Raw genomic sequence first — 21,132 nt, forward strand, 5'->3', positions numbered from 1 at the left:
TTGGCTTTTTGCACGTCACGGAGGCATAAAAGATTGATATATCATAGAAACAGTAAAAAAACTGAGATATATTCTATCAGTTCCTGTTAAAAAAGTGAAAAACCTCACACTGATCACTTGCGTACATGTCGATGCTCATCCACGCACTAGCGCTATATGCTGGCCAACTCTGAATGGTGCGGCAACGCCGCACTCAGAGTTCTAGTATGAACTAAACTTGAACCAGGGGCGAATTTGGGCCTATAAGGCCACGGCCCTATGCGTGGCTCAAATAATCCCGTATAGGTATACCCATCCCTATTTACGGTAGCCCAGCTAATATTTGCTAATATTTTCGTGAACTGGCCATATGCATGCATGGCCCAACATGACGCAGGCAACAAGGGCAAAGCCGATCCATAATCTATCGCAACTCAAAAGTCAGCACGCAATCGGGAATTCTATCCATTTTCCGCAAAAAAAATTAGTTACATATTTCTATATGTTACTCAGACACCGCTCGGCGGCCAGTCAGGTAGGCTAGGGGTGGTAAAGGGCCCAACATTTTGAACTAGAAAATGTAAGAGCCGGGCCCTAAAAGGACCGGACTCTAATCTTATATAATTTTGAATTAAATAATTTAAAGGCTTTATTGGGCTGTGAAGAGACCACTAGGGCCATGACCCTTTACCACCTCTAGGTAGGCCACGATAGCGTAAAAATTTTTCACCGTTTGATTCGATTTTAACGGTTCTTGTCAATGGCGGAGGTGGTACGCCTAAAGAAAATATCTTTCTATATGTTATTCACGCACTGCTCGGCGGCCAGCCGGTAGGCCACGACAGTGTAAAAAATTTTCACCGTTTGATTCGATTTTAACGGTTCTTGTCATTGGCGGAGGTGGTACGCCTAAAGAAAATATCTTGTCTCTGTAACATTCCACTCCCTTCTTTCCTCCATGGATTGAGCAGATTTTTTCAAAACCTCCCCCCAGGCTGCGGCGGTCCCTCCTACCCGGCGCCGATCCGCCCTCCCTCCTCCCTGCTCGCCGCCGCTGCGGAGCTTGGCGGATCTTGGCGGCGGCGCACGAGCTCTCCAGCCTGGACCTCAGCGGATCTCGGCGCCGGCGTTCAAGCTCTCTGGCGGTCTGGCCTCGAGCTCGGCGGATCTCATCGGCAGCGGTCGAGGTCTCCGGCCTGGAGCTCGGCGGACCTTGGCGGTGCAGCTCGGCACGGCTTGGCAACGGTCCCGCCTGCCGCCTCCCTCCTCGGCGCCTCCCTCTCAAGAACCGCCCCGCCGGCCATGCCGCAAGCTGGTTCCAGCGCTCCTCCGGCCACGCCCTTCTCCTCCCCCGCTCTCCTCGGCCTCGCGCCATCGTACAGCCTCCGTCCGCCCCCTGCTCTCCACGGCCTGGCGCCAGCGTGCAGCCTCCGTCCACCCCCTGCTCTACATCTCCGAGTCCCTCTACTCCTATGTATCCCTCGGCAGCGCACTACATATTCGACTCCCTCGCAACCTCCAAGAACGCTGCTGCCGCCGCCGACATGACCCGCATCCTCTCTCCGGTTTCGACAACCTCCTCTCCTCCATCGTCAATGACCATCTCTTCCCCTCCCCGGACGTCCCCTCCTGCTCTGGCTCCGGCTCCTCCTCGGGTCCTCTGTTTGCGAGATCCCCGCCACCGCCGCCTTCGACGCTACGGACCGGGTCATCCAGCTCTGGGACGCCACCACGGAGGCGCTCCTCTTCGTGGCCCCTGGAGGACGATGTTCTGCAGTACCTCATCGCGGTCAAGGCCGGCAGCGCGTGCGCAGGCGTCGCCATGTAGCTCGCCATGGCACAACTCGACTAGGAGCTCCGTCACCTCATGGCTATTGTGCAGGTTCGTTGGTCCTTGCCCGCTTGTTTCGTTTCCCCATGACAGCATAGATTCGCAGTTCTAGCAATTGTTCTCTGACCATCTCTTGTTTTGCTTTCTTGCTTTTCCTCATACCTCTTGTCTTGCGTGTTGTGTTTGTCATTTTAAGAGATCCATTTTCAAGAATTGCAAACTGCACAATGCATATTATTGCTTTCATGTAGAAAACTCAAGAAGATCAAGCTGACTGAATTGCAGGTTCGCAACTGGCTCCATGTTCATTTGTAGTAAGGAGTGTTCCTTTTTTTATGCATAGCATTATTAGACTCCAATTTATAAAATTTAGTCCCACGTGATGCTTATTGCTTAGGCATTTACTTTCTTAGAAGAAGATCTGCTAGGTCTGATGCCATTGTTATTTTTTCCAAAGAATTAACCACCTATTGGCTAGGAGGAAAAGGGAATTAGCAAAAAAAAAAACTTGGAACTGCTTCCAAGTGGAAATTGACTTGGTAGAAGTGCTACTATAATTAGAAACCATCCATATAATGAGGTATCCAGGGCCCAACCTCTAATACATTTGACTCAAGTACGGTCGCAACAAAATGCATTCACAGGTTACTTCACGGAAGTGAGCTTGTTCTTTTACTGATATAGGTAATTTGGTTCCAGATGTGCTACTGATGGCACATAAATAAGTGGTAAGGATCCGGTAATTCAAAGCTACTACCCCTTATTCAGAGCCTCAATGTAAGTCTGGGGTTCAACATATGTAAATATTTATTCCTCGGGTTAACATGCTTATTGTAACTCCTGATAATGCAATGTGCAAGCATACCCAGATATATATTGCACTGGCATAATTCAGAACACAGGACTTCATATGTAAATTACCAATCAGTTGTAAACTTTCTGTCTGGTTTGATCAAGCTGTTATGAATTTAATTCCTTCTCTTTTGTCTGCTTTGGGTTAGCCTGGGAAGTCGAACTGCTGATGAGAAGAACTATTTTGACAGCCATCTCGCACCATTTTATAGGATTGAGAAAGTATTTTCAACTCTTGTATCTTTCTATTATAAATTGTATTTGCTGAATTCCTGCCATATAAAACAGTTCTTTTTCTACGGTTGTCTTCACTCTTGATGTCTTAATTCTGGCTTATTTGTCCAATTACCCTGTTTTCCAACAAAGATGAATATTCTTTTTTTCAACAAATAAAGATGAATACTCTGAAAAGTCAATTATGTCGTCAGTTGTTGTTCTTAATGCAGCTTGTGTTAGCCACTTCTGCATCTGGTGGATCTGCAGCTCCTTTGATTGTAAATAAATGATAACAATATAAAATTACTTTTCTAGATTTAGAAAAAGGTAGGAAATTTTCATGATAACGTAAATCTTGAAACTGCATCTACCATATGGTTCTCATGTTTCTTCTAATCGTAAAGGTTGACGATCTACGTGCAAATTATTCTAGGCCAACAGTGGCCCTTGCTGACATTACAGATTGTGCTACTCAAAGTGTTTTGCAGGTGATTGTTCTACGGTACCTATAATATAATTTCTGTTTTGAAATTAACATGGTTTCTGAAGAATAGACCAATGTTTTACATTCTTGTGTTGTGCTTAATATGGTTTATACAAACTACTGTACAAATGATTATTTCAATGCTCAATGCTGCAGTATTGCCAGCTAGATCCTAAAAAATATGATGGTTCGGGGATAGACCATGCTAATTTTGTTTTCAGGTAATCTCTACGGTTGAAGTATCCTATCAATCCATATTTTCAGATAGTATTCTAGCAACTTCACTAAAATTGGAGATTGGGTTGAATTATGTTGTCATACTTATCGGAACATGGATTCTATAATATATGAAAAGGTTGGATAATCATATGTCTATTGAAAATGCTACCAGTTGCATTTTTTGTTCCATTGCCGAATATAATCGACCTTTTATACGTGCCTATTACATAGGTTAGCATATATTAACTGACTTATTATCAGAGTTTTTTTAGACCATTTATGATCATTGTTGAGTTGTTCGCTGCTTGTCTTTTCATTTGTGAAACTGTTCAAATTGCAACTTTGGAGATAATGTCTTTCCATAGGTGAGGTTCGTGAAGCCTGTTTCAACAATGCTCTTTCAATGATACTATACTACAAGATGACTGAATATTCACCAAACATTCAAGAAGGTAAATTCTCTTTCCGATTGTTGTCTATAGCACCTCATCCTCTAGCTGCTGCTACACCAACAAAGCTCTATAGTAATAGTGTAGAACAAGAATGAAGTTAATACCAGTTAAAAAGTACACCAATGTTGGTTCAGATTATGAATCTTCATAAGCATTCCCTCTTCATCGGTTGTAGTATGCTATAAACATTATAGTATCATGTGAATTTGCAAGATTTAGTTGCTTCAATAGATTAGTAATTTATATGATATACTAAACTTTAGTTCAAGGTGAAAAATTTTGTACTAATAAACATCCATAATGTCTAACCAAATTTTCTTTAGTCGATGCAGCTTGGTCCCTTTTGTTCGTAACATCTGAATCTTCATCAAATAGTCATGACAATGGAATGTCTAGGGACTCATGCGAGGAAATGCGTGCATGCCTCAATTTGAGGTAAATAAAAGCAATTATTTCACAGATACTTTGTTGCTAAGAATATATAGTTGCACATTGAAAATATATAGCACATGTCGCATTAGGGATGCAAGTGGGTACCCAATAGTGTTGTATGGGTCAACTAAATAATTACGATGGCATGTCATATTGCCATCCTAGTTCATTTATCCTCCTAAATTAATTACGCACAATGCCATCCTAGTTTATTTTATCAAAGTTTTGGGTCGACCCAATGACCCAAAATAAATATAACTTGCATCCCTACGCATTAGGTAATATCCTTCTATCCTTCTGTTAGGTGTTTGCATCCCTTGGCATTGAAGAGAAGGCTTGATAATGGCTTCCATTTATATTATATTTTGGTCATAACAAGCTTTCCCGTTTGTAATTGTAATATTGTAGTCACAAGCAGCTGCTCCTGCAATTATTTGTTTGCTACATTAATTGTAGTTAGTAATAAATCTCAGTGATATTTCTATTTCAGACTGTAGAATTTAAGCGTTTATTTGCTCCCTTTAGTTTTTTTTTGTCATTGATACTCATCGCTTTTCCTTGATCTATCTTACAGCTTTAAGGAGATGCCAATAATGGATGGTTGTTTACTAGAGATGTAACTTTGTAGAGCTAATGATATTATATCATATATTACTAAAATGACTGCAAGGGCGCGCCAAGATATGCGCCAATCTGCAGTAATTCATCTCACAATGAAGGTACGCGCACAGATCACAGCTTCTAGCACTTCACTCTTAGACCATCCACAGCGAAAGGAGCAAATACACTGTTTGACACTGTAGATGCACTGTTTGGCACTGTAGACAGAGAGGGCGTGGGAAACGAGGAGGGAGCAAATTTGCTCTTGCTCCCTCCGCTGTGGTCAGCCTTATAGCAATACTACCACGTATGTTATTATATTTATAACTTCAACTATGGCTCTTCCCTAGTAGAACGGGAACAACAAAAAGACTCCGACATGGTCAGACAATGCTATAGAGCTATATTTTAAGGTTAGTTGTGCATTTTTCATAATTCCTACAATACAAAGAAAGATATACTTCCCTCTGACCGACTATATCCATATATACCATAGCTTAGTTAGACATGCTAATCAAATTTATTATTTATGTTTATTACAAATGAAGTAGAAGATGAAAGAAGAATCAATAATCCACCCACCTTTCATGGCTTTGCATACTCTGGAGAAACTTCAGATGAGGACGACCCCAATGATGTCTACTATTATGCAGGTTAGCATACATTTCTTTTTATTCATTCTACAACCTTATAGTCCCTTTTTTGTTTTTCGTTTTTTAAAAAGGAAACTAATACCGACTTCTTAATTCGCAGCCCATCCAAAAGTATGACAAGACATCGAGACCTTCCCATCTGAAGCAAGTGGAAAAAGCAAGATCATTTCCAAGACCCCAACTTATCTCCTATTTTTACGCTGTTGTGGCCTATCTGGCGGTGCGTGAATAACATATAGAAATGTTTATAAAACTATGAGTTTGTATATAGCTAGATATCTACATCTGAACTCGCCGGCCTATGAAAATATTGTGCATATTATTAAATTATACTATCTTATCATTATCCTATTATCTACATAAAATACAGATTGTTCTGAAAAAATCATACCAACCCGCAATAATACTTACCGTAAATAAACTTATTATCTCCCATATATCATTATCATTAAAAAAATGCACAATGATAGCGCGCCAAGGGCGCGCAAAGTACTCGTTTTCTAAGGATAATGCTCAGATCCGAGCGTCCGAACGGAGCTAAAATATCGGACGCTTTCTCAACCATTCGTTTCCCGTCATCATCTCTCTCCACTCATTCTCATCCACAAAATTCTCTCGCCCTTCCTCTCTCATACGCGCTCCGTCCGCCGCCAGGCTCGAGCGCCGGGCGCGCCCTACGCCCGCGCGCCGCTCACCGTGGCCGCCACCGGCGTCCGCTCCTCCACGCCCAAGCACCGCCGCCACCCCTCCCGCGAGGACCAGCGAGGCCGCGCTCCGGGGCTCCCCCGGTGGTGACCTTCCCGGCAACGCAAGCTCCCCCGCGGGGAGGTGGCGGCGCGGCTGCCGTGCGGGAGGTCCGGTCAGCGGGGGCACGACGTCCTGCGGGAGGTGGTGGCGCGGCTGCCATTGGGGCCAACGGGGGACGACGTGGCCATGCACTCTCTGCCTTGAAGCCTATCGCTGCCACGCCCCCGAAGCCTGTCGCCGTCCAGCTTTCCTCCTCCCTGAAGCCCATCGCCCTATCCAGATGTTGCAAACATGATTTTTGCCATGTTGCAGTCGTGATCCTGTGGTGTTGCAGCCATGATTTGTGTTTTTTAATCGATTTTTGAGATGTTGCAACATGAATTTTTGATGTTTCAACAATGACTTTTTGTGATATTTTCTAAAGTTTTAAATAGCCGGCTATACCTTCCGCTATAGACCGCTATAGCTTCTAGAAAGGACAGCCGCTATGGCATTTAGCCTGCTATAGCCGGCTATAGCCTGCTAAATGTCGGCTATAGCCCGCTAAACGCCGTAACGACATCCATGTCGCTAAACGTCTTAGTCAGTGATTTAAAACATTAATATTTTCACATGTGAGATGTGATTATAACTTTACACTCAAAATAAGAGATTTTGTGATGTTGCATCAATCTTTTTTTGATGTTACATATGGTGTTCTTTAATGTTTCGCGAGCTGCTCAATGTTACATGCAACATAGTGCATATGTTGCAGTGGAAGTTTTGTTACTGATAGTACCGTCCAATGCCAGACCCGGACATCGGACGTCCGTTTTTCTTATAGAGCGCGCGTGCGCCACCAGCGGCTGCAGCGAATGGTGCCCCCTTCTTATTAGAGACGCATATTTATTACTAAAGGAATCACAATAATTTATTGTTGTGGATCGGTGAGGCCGACGCGCGGTTCCTATTAGATTTCTTATAGAGCGCGCGCCACAAGCGATTGCAGTGAACGGCAGCCATGTGTTTCTACTGCTTAGAGATGGAGACGGTGGTTGGCTTCCTAGTTTCTACCGTTTCGAATTCCACCGTCATTTTCGAAAATTCCAGACCTGTTTTGTTTTATTCCTCTTTCCCCTTTCTTTAGCCTTGAGGTGCAGGCGAAGGGGATCCAATCGCCGGATTTGAGGGACACAAGGCGGCGAATCGATGGAGACCCGCATTGATCTCGACGTCACGCGCCGCGCTTGCCGTGCGATTCATCCGCGCCGAGACGGAGTATGCACGAGAAGTAAGCGGAACCTGCACCGAGCTCGCTGCGCCTCCGTTTTGCCTGCTACGTGGGGCAGTACACCGGAGACGAGGAGGCAGCCGCGTCTAGCTCTGCCGCGCTTCGGTCCCTTGGGAGGGTATGCCGAAGTCGAGGAGGCAGCCGCGCCGAGCTCCGTCGCACTTCGGTCCCCTGCATCATGGGCGTACGCCGCACTTCCAAATTTTTCATATACATGATCTGAAAGTTCTCAGTAGTTGTGTTCAAAGTTTTCAAGTAGTCAGTTTCGAGTTTTAGAATGAAACTTTATAAGTTTGGACATGCGATGTTTATATGCTCCATAGTTTTTTTTCACAAATATGAATATGTATTATGTTTTCAAATATGTGCATTCGAAGTTAGGTATTCTATAAAAGTTTTCCATATAAGAGTCAAAAGCTTTCAAGATTCTACTATCCAGCGCCATTTGTAGAGCTTTAAAAGTCAAACGTAAATTTTTGCAGCGTGGAATGCATATTTTACAATCTGGAAGTACATAGTTACATATATTCATAGTGCAAAGTTTGGAGTTACAAAAATTTTTTTTATCCAGAAGTACAATGTTTTGAAATGTGCAAGTAGTAATCCTCTTAATATAAAATGTAAAGATTAGAACAAAAGGTTTATATGTAAGAGTACAATGTTTGAATTGTGCTAGTACAAAGGTCCAATATGCACAGAGTTTGGTGATTAGAAGGCCGGGAATGTAGAAAGTTGTCAATGTAATTCTATTTTTGTTATTTTTTTAAGGTTGTGGATGCATAAAGTTTTTTTGGTGTATAAGTTTTTAAGAATTTTGTATTCGTTGTGCAATGTTCCCTTCATATCATTTGGAACCTAGAGGTGTACAAACTTTACAAGAAAATATTGGACATATGAGAACAAAGTATTGGATATGTGACTATAAAGTTCTAGATGTAAGAGTAAGAATTTCTAAACATGGTGGTACAAAGTTTGTGTCGGGGCTAAAATTCTTTACTTTATACCCATAATTTGAATGCTAGACTAAAGTTCTATATTTATAATTTGTAAGTTTGCAACATTCCAGTACAAAGGTTTTGAAGTGCAATATGAGAGTTGAGATACTATATATAAGTTAAAAAAATTTATGTAAGATTTAAAAGTTTATAATAGGCTAGTACAAAGTTTTTAACTTCAGAATGCAAAGTTTATAATTAAAAAGTTCATGATTTTGAAGCACAAAGTTCTGTATCTAGGAGTAAATTTTTTTTATGATGTAACAACACAAAGTTTATGAATACTTTTTGTTTTTGAAGGTACTACCTTGCTGTGCCTAGCACTCTCCACTAGAAAATAAACTAATCCTTTTAAGTCCTGGTATTTTCGCAATTTTGCCAAGACATTTGCATAGTAGTTTTTTTACTAAACCATGGTGAATTCATTTTTGTGACTTTTGTGACCATGATGTGTCCACATTAATAAAATGCTTACTAAACTCCTATTTTGCACAGGTCAGGCCAAGGTTCATTGATAGCTCTGAAATAAGACTTTGGACCACAACACTTCATAAGCATTCAGGTGAGATCAAGGCAGATTGATTGCTGTGAAAACAATTCTGTATATATGTGTTTTAAAATACAATGGTATGAAGTCCTTAAATTCATATGCTAATTTTATTGTAATTACAAAGTTTTAGAGTTCGGAGTACAAAATTAGTAATGTTATATTTCTAAAGTTCATATGTTCTAATGTTCAAGGCTGTAACTTTTTTCAGATAAGATTTTAGAACAGAGAGATACAAAATTTATGATAGGCTAGGATAAAGTTCCCAATATGGGAATGCAAATTTTTTTAATTATGAGTATTATATGTAAAAGTACAAAAATGTTTTATCACAAAGTTTCAAATTTTTTGAAGAGTAAAATTGTATTCACGAGAGTACAAAGTTTATAACATGCTAGTAGGAAGTTTTCTATTTTACGCTCCAAAGTTCAGAGTTTATTTTACTAAATTTTATTTGAAAAGTCCAAACTTATTGAACTTAGTGTTAATTTTTATTTCAGTAGAAAGTTTTTATGTAAAAAGTTCTATATCTATTTGTAAATAGTTTCAAATATCCATGTATAAAGTTTTGTATCTGGTAGTATAGATTTTTAAATTTAATTGTAGAAGTTCTGAAATTTTGTGTACTAAGTTTTGTATTTACAAAGTTGTAGATTACGGTGTAGAAAGTTTGAAAATATATTAGTAGGAAGTTTGAAAATATATTTATGGTTAAAAAAGATAATGATATTGGATGAACAACAGGGATGTGCAATCAGTTCTTTTTTATTCTACGCTCTAGAACGATAGCCAATCTATTTTTTTATTTATCCTCCTGTATTGTGACACTAAAGAATTATTTCACATATTATTTTTTATTAACTCTTATTGTCTTTTTATTTTTATTTTTATTTCTCAGTCTTACTAGTTCTACATGCATATGGATGTGAAACCCCCCGCCTATTCACTCACCCACACAACTGTTGTCCCGAAAGAGAAAAAAATAAAGTAGAAGGCAGAGTAGAAGTCTGAGCATGGAACTAGAGATGAATTAATTAATTAGCAGTGACAGAGTGTTGTTTCCACCAAGACAAGTCGTATTCGCTACTACAACTACTACTCCGTAGTGCACAAGCGCTGCTTCCTAGCTGCGACGCTCGTTCGCCCCAATACTGCCGCGGCGCACGATCGCCAAATAATGGCCCCGTCCTACGTCCAGGCGCGACCGATCCTCTAATGTTTGAAATGGGTGCCAATCTTTTCCATCGTCTGATTTTAAGCACATGTTTCAACACCGCCAGAGAGAGAGAGCAGCAGCAGGGTCCACAGTTGGTGCGGTTGAGGAAGTTTCTAAACACGTGTTGCATTCTGGTAGGTGTGGGTGGCTTTTGGATTTGGAACTTCAAATACATTTTTCTCATAAATGGTGCAATCAATTTTGAATCCGTTTAAACCACTGTATTCTTAAGAATTAATCCAACATAATGAGATCCAATATGAATATATTTTTATTATATTTTAAAAGTCAACATTTTGGATCAACTAGTTTAACATTTTAGTACATTGTTTCAACATTTTCGTATAAAATGGTGAATTAGTTTGTAGTAAATGTTGAATTAGATTATAGAAAAACATTGATTAACCATTTCAAATTGTTGAAAGGACATATCTACACATTTGATGAATTAGTGGAAGTGCATTTGAAGAAAGTTGTCTAAAAGAAAAATGGAATAGAAAGAGAAAGAAAAGAATATGTCCATCAAATTGAATAGAAAGAGAAAGAAAAGAATCTATCCACCGAGGGCCTAACTGCTGCTTGCCTGCTGATTTTTGCTTGACGCGAAACGAATTATGGATGGTGGGCTGGTTCATGGGCTGTCGTTGGATTAAAGATAATAAGCTTGACTATCTACTAGAAGGCATATCAGTTTGAATCCCAAGAGATGCAAGTGTGTATTTCGTCAAAAAAAATGTAGTAGCTCAACACTATAAGGCTAGTGGTGGTGGATGGTTAGCTGGAATATTTTTCTTTTTACTTTGTTGTTTTTAATTTTTTAAATTTTTATTTTCTGGATATGGATTTGTAGAGTGTAGGGGTGGGTCATAGCATGACCCTTTAGGGGCGGACGTGTTACCCGTCCCTTCAACTTGACATCTTTGATAACAAATCCAACCATCAACTTCACTACCTACAACTATATTTTCCAAATCAACTAGGTTTCGATCATCCTCTTTTTCCTATATGCATTGTGGATCACATGACTTACGTTTTGACAAAATAAATTCCAGTATATCATCGTTACACATTTTTTTCAACATGAAGCACTACAGGATATGTAAGCTATCTTTCCAATATTTTTTACTGCACAACAGATTTCTAGTGCTCTTATTAGTTTTTTTTCTCTCGAGTGACCAATAGGTTTTCTAGTATCATTTGCATTTTCCCCATAATTTTATCACACCACCAACACTATAATTCATGCAAACCATATTCCCTACAAGTATGCTATCTCATCAAATATCTAAAAACCATTGGCCACTTGTAAGAAGACTAGCCAAAAGAGCCTACTGGAGCCGACCTCAAACTGTGCTAATATCCGAGTACTCGAAGAACAAACGATAATCTTAGTCAATCTCCTTACTAACTTCACTACCCCTTATATAAATGGCCTGCGTTCTCATGTAAGCCACAACCATATATGCCGCATCTATCCTTCTGTACACGCTAGATCCTTCTGTTACTTTTCGTTTTAATTTCTTTCACTACTACATTATTCTTTTTTATCGTATTGCATTGGCATGTATTGAGCAATACAGACAAAACTGGATCAGAAGATCGACATCACATGGCGACATAAGACCTGACCAGATGCCAAACACAGAGAATAATGTTTCCGTCTTATTTTCCAGTGCCCACTGTACGCAAGGCACATAACTTCCAACATGCGATGGCGACATGTCATTTGGGCTGGATGACTTATATATACATGTGTACAACCATATTGAGTATATGAAGAATATTAGAAACTATTATTGGACATACTCGTCCGCCCAGTATTTTTTTCTGCGAGAAGCAGGGGCGGGTACCGCACCCGCCTCTACAAATGGTTTTTCATCCACTCCTGCAAGTCATTTTCGTAGTAGTGTGTTGGCTCCAAGTTTAACAAAAAATTCTAATGTTTATATTATCTCTTTAAAGATGCTAGCCCGTGCGGCAGCATAGGTTGATGGGCTAGTAATTTACTAATCCGCTTATAACCTTAATAATAAGCTCCATCTATTGTTCAAGCAATGCAACCAGATGTATATCAGACATGCAGACCTAAGATGACGAGCAATTACATGCTTACGGCACAGCAATGGCGTCAGCTCTTTTTGTGCCTGGTTCCCTGAGCCAATGTTTGGTCAAAGTTTGAAACAAATGCGGGCGACAGTGCATATTGGTTTGTCGGGCCGATAACTATGCTGCCACAGTTAGGCTTTTGTGTTCGTAGAGATATCTAAGCATTGATTCCTCCGATGGGTCCTTGTCTAGTTTGGCCAAGAATTTAAGAATTGGATGCTCGATCGATATGGTCGACGGATCATTTGAGCAAACTTGAGTTGCATTTTTTTTTTTCTGTTGACGCGAAAACATACCATGTCAAATACCAAGCACCATGCGTGCAACGCGCACCTCACAGCTCCTCTGCGCAAATTGATCAGACCGGTTTGGTAAGCTGGTCAAGCCGATTTTGTATGGGAGCTCGATGAGGATCCAACGAACGCTCGCCTGGGAAGAAATTCTGTGGGGACAAGTGTGCCTTGGGTTGTTCCAGAATCAGCGGATCACCTAGAACATCTTCAAATACTTTAGAGACGAATGAAGAAGAGCATGTTGGGATGGAGATAGTTAGGGTTTGAGAAAGATAAAAGGTAAAAAGTAATAGATTGATTTATTTTGACTGGATACTCTTAATTAGATGTTGCCTTTATATCGAAATCCTAACATATTCATGATAAAATACAACTCCTAACTCTGATTAGACACCTAAAACCAGTCTGACCGCCTTATAAAATCGGGGAAAAAGTCTAGATTGCCCTCTCATACACTTAAAGAGGTGTAGATTAACCTCTTAAGCTCCTAAACGGTGTACTTCTAACCTTAAACTTTGTGAAGATTAACCCCCCCCCCCCCGGCCTTAAAGACATGTCCAGTGCACATAATACACTTTGTCCATTGTATGCATAGTAATAAACCTCATATAATGCCAATCAATAAAAATTATTTCAATAAGCCTAAAGTTCAAGCATCACACACACATTCGAATAAGCCTATACGTATACGTGAGGGGTCACACATATTAGATCTAGTCGTCAGCTCTGTACACATATTCGAATAAGCCGAACAGAGTGATTGAATCAAATGGGCCTCTATGTCAACCACGACAAAAAAAAAATATTAGATCTAGTCCTCAGCTCCGTACACAGTTGTGGCAGCTTCATCTTTTTTGTTGGTTTCATCGCAAGTTGCAAATTTAGGCATCCTGATCCTCCTAAATTGTTATTAGAAGTTTAAGCCTTTTGTTGCTCTTTGAACTATTAGCAGAATTCTGGGTGCAGTGAATCACAACCTACATTTTGCAATTGGTTCAGCACACAAATACGAAACGAAACTGAAACAAAACAGGTAGAACTCACATTTTATTGACTGCTGACGAGCTGCAGGCTGAGCGTCACTATTTTTTCTAGGTCAAAGTCTCCCCGAAGTCATAACTTTCTTACCGGACTCGAAATCAAATGTTCTATATATACATTTCGATTGTCTCAAAGAGAGCTACACTGTGAAGTCAAATTTACATTATGATAAAGTCATTGAAACTGGTTAGACTGGTTTACATAGTCGTGCCAATTTGTTCCTTTGGTTTGGTTTCCGTGCTTGTGAAGGAACGTTACCGACCGTAATATGAGCTGCAGAGATCTCTTTACATTTTGGGCACATGAGATTTCAATTGATGTTTTTCCTAGAGGATTTTTAATTTATTTGGCACACATTTTTTATTTATTGAATGCCTGAAAAAAATATAGGATCCATTGGCCCACGACTTCTCACTGGCTTGGTGGCATGAGTATTGTGGCACTACTGTAGAAACTGCTATTGCAAACGCCCATCACTGCAGGTTTGAACTGAATAGCCTTTGAAACCGACAGTGATAATGAAAATCAACGTCGGTTCGTAATACGACCGAGTGGTGATAGATTCGATTGGCATTACCGCCAGTTCGTAGTACACGACCCAATGGTGATAAGAACATGATTTTTTTTTGCATCCTGTCCTCTCACTAGCTGAAGCGCAGGATCTTTTCCTCTCTATATCCCCTCGCGCTTCTCCAGTCCCCCGCTTCTCCTCAGTCTGAACCGCACCTTCCCTCCCTGCTGCACCTCAACGCCACCACATCCCTCCCTCGCCTCCTCTCCCCCACCACCGCCTCCCGGCCGCCACCTCCCCCCTCCCCAGTAGCACGCGGGGCTGCATGGCACAGCGTCGATTGTGGGCGAGCGCACGGGCAGGCGAGGGTGCTTTTTCTTTTTTCTTTCTGGAAACGGCGTCACCAGTTTCTATATAGAGATAGATGCAAGTGGATACACATTGGTGTTTTTCGGGTTTCTTATTTTAGTTTATTTTGCTCTCCAAAATTAATTACCTATGCTATTCTAGTTCATTTTATCAAGTTTTGGGTCAACCCAATGACCCAAAAAAAGGTGGGACTTGCAACCCTAGTTCCATAGCAAAGGTAGGACTAGGAGTCTAGGACACGTTGGGGAGCCGCCAGGAGGAGATAAGCGATTGGGCAGATGGCAGCTCTGTGCCGAGAAGTAGAGCACTAGAGCAGTATCAAGCTAAACGAAGAAGAAATGGCTTGCCTGCGTTCATAATTAATCGATGGAACCACATCTCAGACACCTGCTGACAAATCGCAAAGGGAAAATTGGTCTCATAGCACTGAAAGATCGCGACTTTCGTAAAATACCACTGAAAGCATCAGCCCCCGGAAAATACCACTCAATGTTGCAAACATTACCGAAAATCGCACTCTGTCACATTTTTCGCTACTTCTCCGTTACGAGCGTCTTCTTCCTCCGTTCCTTTTCCCTTCTGCTCCTCCCTCCCGCACCGAGATCCTGTGCAGTCTCCCTCCCTCTCCTCGCCATCGCCACCACCATGTCCCTCCGCTCCCTCGCCGTGGCCATGGCCGACGTCGCTCTCCTGCCGGCGCACAAGCTCCGCCCCACCGTCTCCCTTCCTCTGCTCTCCTCCTCCACCCGCATCGCGCCACGCCACCTCCGCGCCAACCGCCGCCTGCCGCTCGTCGCCCCCTCCGCCCGTCCCGCCGACGACCGAGCGCGCGCCTCGGTGGTGTAAGGATCACCGAGGTGTCCGACCCTAGAGGGGGAGGGAGTGAATAGGGTCGCTAATCGCTTTCTATCCAGGGCTCAATCTATTTGCATAAGATAAACCTAACACGTTCTACACATGCTAGTTATGACTAAGGTTTATCTATGCTACTCTCTACTTACCCCTAAAAGACTTGCAACCTAGCCAATCCTAATCAAACCAATTAGGAAAGTAAAGGTACGCAAGATAGAGTAAATGCGGAAACATAATACAGTAAGTAAAGAGGTAAGTGCAAGAGTGATGCAAACTCCCGAGTAGACACGGTCATGTAACGTGGTTCGGCACAAACGCCTACGTCCACGGGACACCGAGGCTCTTCCGATCACCGTTTTGCACTACGCCACCAAGGCGATGCCGGCAAGCAAAGGCAAGTGTGCACAAGACACCGAGTCTAGTGCACCGCCACCGTCTCTCTCGGTCACCCGGCCGAAATCCACTACGGAGCTTCTCCACCAAGGAGGGGGTCTCCTCTTCCCCCGCACAAAGTGTCGTTGCCACTCCACACCAAGTCGGAGGGTCACACGACGGATCACAAGTATTCCTTGCCACAGCAAGACTTCTCTCAAGGGAGCTCTCGTAAGAACTAATCCCTATTACAAGCACTAAGCACTCTCACAAGTGTGCTTAAGCCTATATGATGTACAATGAAGCTCTATGGTCGTTGGAGATGATCTTTGGCTCTTGTATACTTTCTTGGTCTCCAGCACCCTCAAATGAGCCGTGGGGTGGCATATATATAGCCCAACCCTCCAAACTAGCCGTTGGGAAAAAGGCTGACGAAATCACTTAACGCCGGTTAAATCGACGCTCCTGTTTTTGTCATCACCGGTTTAACCGGTGAGTGTATTTTCCCAGCAACTAGCCGTTACTGCTCCAACAGCTACTTGATCAATCGACCGACGCTCTTAAAACTAACATCGGTTCAACCGGTGTATGTAATCTCAGAAACCCCCGAAAAATAGAGTCTCTGGACAACTGCACCGACGCTCACTGTGCCTTGATCGTCGGTTTAACCGGGGCTTGTAAAACTTCTGTTGTTTCTTCTACCTCCAAGTCTGTTACACCGGTGAGTGTAAAACACTCATCGTCGGTTAATCCGGTGCCAGGTTCATTGCACCAATGAGTACAAATTTGCTCATTATCGGTTTAACCGGTGATAGCAAATTTGCTTCGTCTTGATCTTTTCGACTTGGATTTCTTCACGGTCTCTTCAATTCTTGTCCCTTGGACTGAAGAGGCGTAGGGGGCGGCCCTTCGGGCCTTGCTACGCCTATCTTCTCTTTGTCATCACTTAAACCTAAAAGCCTGAGAATGGTCATCTTAATAATCATATTAGTCCAAGTGTTGTGTTGTGTATATCAATCACTAAAACATTATATTGAAATATGGTATGAGAGGCCATTTTCGCTACATGTGGGCTCCAACTCCTCCAGCCCGCCGCTCCCGCACTCCACCAGCGGGCCGGCCGTGCCCACAGCCTCTGCCGCCAGCTGCCCACGCACCATGGGCCGAGCGCGGGCACCACGACGTCGGCGTCCACCATGCCGTCGCGCCCCTTCATCGCGACGCCGGCGGCGCAGCCGTCCCGCACCTCCACGCGCTCCCCCTCGCCGATGATGACCTTGGCGCTGGACGCAGCGAGGACGGCCTTGGTGAAGAGGCTCGGGTGGACCTGCGGGCGGCGTGAACAGGGCGGTGCGGCGGCAAGCTCGCCATCAGACAAGCGTGCTGCTCCACCCCGACCCCGCTGCCTCTCCGTTCTGCGCGGACGCGCTTTTCACCGGCGGCGTCCTCCTCCCGCTCCCCGTCCTGCCCCCGAAGCCCGCCGGGCCCTAGAGCCACGCCCCCGCCCTGCTCGTCAGCTGCCGCTCGGAACCACACCCACCGGCCGCCCCTGCTTGCGTCGCCGATGTGCCCACCTGACCCCATGCCGGTGCTCGCTGGGGCTGGCCGCGCCCGCCCCATGCGTCACGGCTCACCAGGGCAGGCCACCCCCACGCTTGCCGCTCCAGCGCCGACCTACCTCGCCGCCCTTGGCCTAGCCATCTCCCGCGTCGCTGCCAGCCACCCCGTGCTCGCCACCTCCTGCGCCGGGGCCGGCTGCCCCGTACCCACTTTCTCCTGTGCTCGGGCCATCGGGCACCGGGGCCTGGCCACGCCATGGGCCCGCCAGATCCTGTACCAAGGCCGGCCACCGCCGCATCCGACTGCCCCCTCGCTCGGGATCGCCGAGGCCGGCGGGCCCCGTGCCGGGACTCGCCGATGCCGGCCACGGCCGCGCCCTACTGCCCCCCGCTGGGGCTCGCCGAGGCCGGCGGCCGTCGTGCCCTCTAGCCCCCGTGCCCGGGCTCGTCGAGATGGGTGGTCCTCGCGCTCGGGCTCACCGAGGCCAGCCGCGGCCGCGCCCTACTGCCCTCGCGCCGGGGCTCACCGAGGCCGGTGGCCGCGGCGTCTTTGCCCGCTAGCCCCGCGCCGGTGCTCGCCGCCCCTGTGCCGTCGTGGGGGGAGCCAGGGAGGAGAAGGGAGGAGCTGGAGGCGGCAGCGGCGGCTCGGGCGTCGCCTTCTTGCCCTGCTGCTGAGAGAGGAGGAAGGGAGGGGATGATGGGGCAGCGAGGAGGAAGAAGGAGCTCGCGACGGACAAGTTAGCGGAACACGCGATGGAATGGTAGTTCGGGGTAACGTGGACTCTTTCGATGCTATTTTACGGGACGGAGGTCTTTTAATGGTATTTCGCGGAAACGGCGATCTTTTGATGGTATGAGACCAATTTTCCCAATCGCAAATCTCTTATTACGTGTATCAAAAATCATACATGACCACACCATAACCTACACTCCATCAGGTACAAACTGAAACAAAAATCCTAGTAGGCGTGTTAAGAACAAGCTCCTGCTACGTCCTACGTCGTGTCTTCGGTCCCACTGGCTTGTGGAAACCTCCGGCGGGACTCTGCAGGGGAAACCCGACCAGCTGAGAAAGATGACGATGCCAAAAGCAACCGCCATTGCGGTGCCGGTGGCGAACTATCACCCTGCTGCGTGCCGATGTCTTGGCCTGACTCCATCGTGACCGCGCCGGCCATGTCGAGCGCCTCGGCGGCGCCGGCATCCCGGCCAGTGGCCCACGTTGTCTCGGCCAAGCACGACTCGGTGCGCCGGGACGGAGGCGGCGCCGCCCGTCCTTCTCCGTGGCGTGGTACGACGCTGCCATCGTGCCAGGTGAATCCCATCTCGTCGAAGCCCGACGACCCAGGGCCAGGCCACCGCGACAGCTGCGGCACCAGTCGATCTCCGTTGCCTGTCACGGCCAGCGGCGCCGCCGCGCCGGCGTCGTCGTCGCGGCAGCTGGTGGCCCACGCCGTCCCGGGCGAGCCCGACTCAGTGCGCCGGGACAGCGGCGGCGCCCGCACGCCGCCGCCCGTCCATGATGCGAGCCGCGACACCGACGGCACCTCTCGACCTCCGTTGCCAGGCACGCCTGGTGGCGATGCCACTGCCACGCCGCTGGCGCTGGCGCGCTCCGTCGCAACCGAGCCTGACGCGGCGGCGCGCCACGGCGACGGCTGGAACCGATACCCGTTGGCTGCAGCTGGCACGTCGTCCTGCGCCACGCCGCCGGTGCCGTGCGCCGCCGTGGCCCCGTTCCGTGCCGAGCCTGGTCGTGGGGGAGGAAGGTGCGGAAGCTGCCGTAGCTGCACCGGCGGGAAGTCCGCCTCGGGCGGCACGCCGGGGTTGGAGTCGTTGCAGTGGAAAATGCAGCAGCCGTGGCAGTTGTTGTTGGCGCAAATTTCCTGGAGCGACACGTCGGGGCAGGGGGGCGGACACGGCAACGGCGGGCAATTCCCCATCCTGCCTTGCTCGCATCACACCACAGCTAGCTCCTCTCTTCGTCTTCCCCGCGCCAACGTCTATTTATCAATGTCGATCGAGCAGTGTGCCACTTGCTGCCTGTGCATGCCGAGCATACTGAATCTTACGTCGGAGTCGGAGTGTTGGGCACGGCTAACTAACCGCGCGTAACAATCTCGCATACCTGAATTGGCTGTCCTAATCTATCACGTGCAAGTTTTTGTAGTAATGCGAGTTTTACATCTCTAATTATTGATGAATCATTTGGCTATGTATTTGAAAGGTTGCACTTAATAAGCTTCTAAAAGCATTTGTAGTAAACAGCAACGCAAACAGAAACCACTTTGAGAAAATCAACAGCACGGCAACACCCTTCACGCCTAATTGCTGGACCATATTAGTTTAGCATAGGTTCCTTGCACTGTCATTCTCATTCCACATCTAGTTCACGGCATTTTTTTAGGATAGGACTCAGTCACCAGTCTAAGCAGCAGCAGAGACTACATCTTGTAGAAAAATTAACGTGCCCAAGAAGTGTGGATGGAGCATACCCGTTGGTGCGCCAGCATCATGTTAATTAACAACCCCTTGCGATGATATTTTCTTTTTGTCATTTTGCGTCTCAAGTAAAAAAAAAAAGTTGTGCTTATTATTTCCTTGAAATATATTTTCCCACCGTGGTGAGCAACATTCTTGTTTTACTCCATCTTCTGGGTTCTTTTCACTAAAGTAAGAACCTTTCTTATGCTGCTATTCTTTTCACTAAAGTAAGACTGACTGTTCGCTCTAGTTTTATTCATATTCGATCCACTGTCACGCTATTTTATTCATATTCGAGCCATTTGTCACACGGCTTCTTCACTGGGCTGCAGTACTATATATTGTTCACAACTTTCGCAAAAAAATATTGTTCACAAAAAAAAATTGTGAGCTGTTCTGGCACATAAGTTATGTTTGATACAAGATTTCTTTAGTCAAGTTTAGCTAAACTTTGCTCCAATAGTATCATGTTTGAGGTTCTTAAAACATTCAGGTGTCAAATATGTCAATTACAAGTTCTCAAATCAAACATGCATTCTCGTAGTGAATTGGTAATTGAAGTGCATTAAGTTTTCAGGAAATTGATATGAAGACTGAAGATGCTGCACCTTCTGTCTGGTACCTGACATCTGCCGTATTCCTATTTTCCTATCCAAATCCTTTGAAGCCTATCAACTTTAATATCCTCTAAAAATTCCTTATTTATATGCTGATGAACACAGCAAACCAGACCGATCTAAGAGTCTGAAACCATATAGAATCAGCGCTTGGCAAGTAAAACAGAGAGACCGGAACCCTATGACCAGGGATCGAATCCCCTACCGCACTGTTTTATAACCTTAAAAAAACATTTGTCCTACATTCTGGACACATGCTCATAAGTAATTCTATAAAAAAACAGAGAAAGACCGAAACACATAACCAATGCATACTAGATTATTATTACTCTTTTAATTATAATAAAAAATAAAATTATGAAATACATATACTATATCATGTATTGTATTTTTTATAAAATTATCATATGCTAATCAGTACATTTATATAGCTTC

At 44.8% G+C, this 21,132-nt stretch overlaps 1 long non-coding RNA gene across 18 annotated transcripts; it reads left to right on the plus strand.

The window, feature by feature from the left end:
- The first annotated feature begins 924 nt into the window (after positions 1-924).
- Positions 925-6,064, plus strand: LOC120675360. 18 transcript variants are annotated; one of them, XR_005675318.1, is made up of 9 exons: positions 951-2,095; positions 2,495-2,538; positions 2,812-2,884; positions 3,283-4,033; positions 4,357-4,468; positions 5,040-5,184; positions 5,419-5,478; positions 5,617-5,718; positions 5,819-6,064. It is a non-coding gene; the product is annotated as an uncharacterized LOC120675360 (long non-coding RNA). The 18 variants fall into 18 exon arrangements; XR_005675310.1 differs by having other exon boundaries at positions 925-3,366; positions 3,519-3,583; positions 3,947-4,033; XR_005675316.1 differs by having other exon boundaries at positions 925-3,366; positions 3,519-3,583; positions 3,947-4,033; positions 4,366-4,468.
- The last annotated feature ends 15,068 nt before the right edge of the window (positions 6,065-21,132 follow it).

This window comes from Panicum virgatum, chromosome 2K, assembly GCF_016808335.1.
Source record: "Panicum virgatum strain AP13 chromosome 2K, P.virgatum_v5, whole genome shotgun sequence".
NCBI classification, from domain to species: Eukaryota; Viridiplantae; Streptophyta; class Magnoliopsida; order Poales; family Poaceae; genus Panicum; species Panicum virgatum.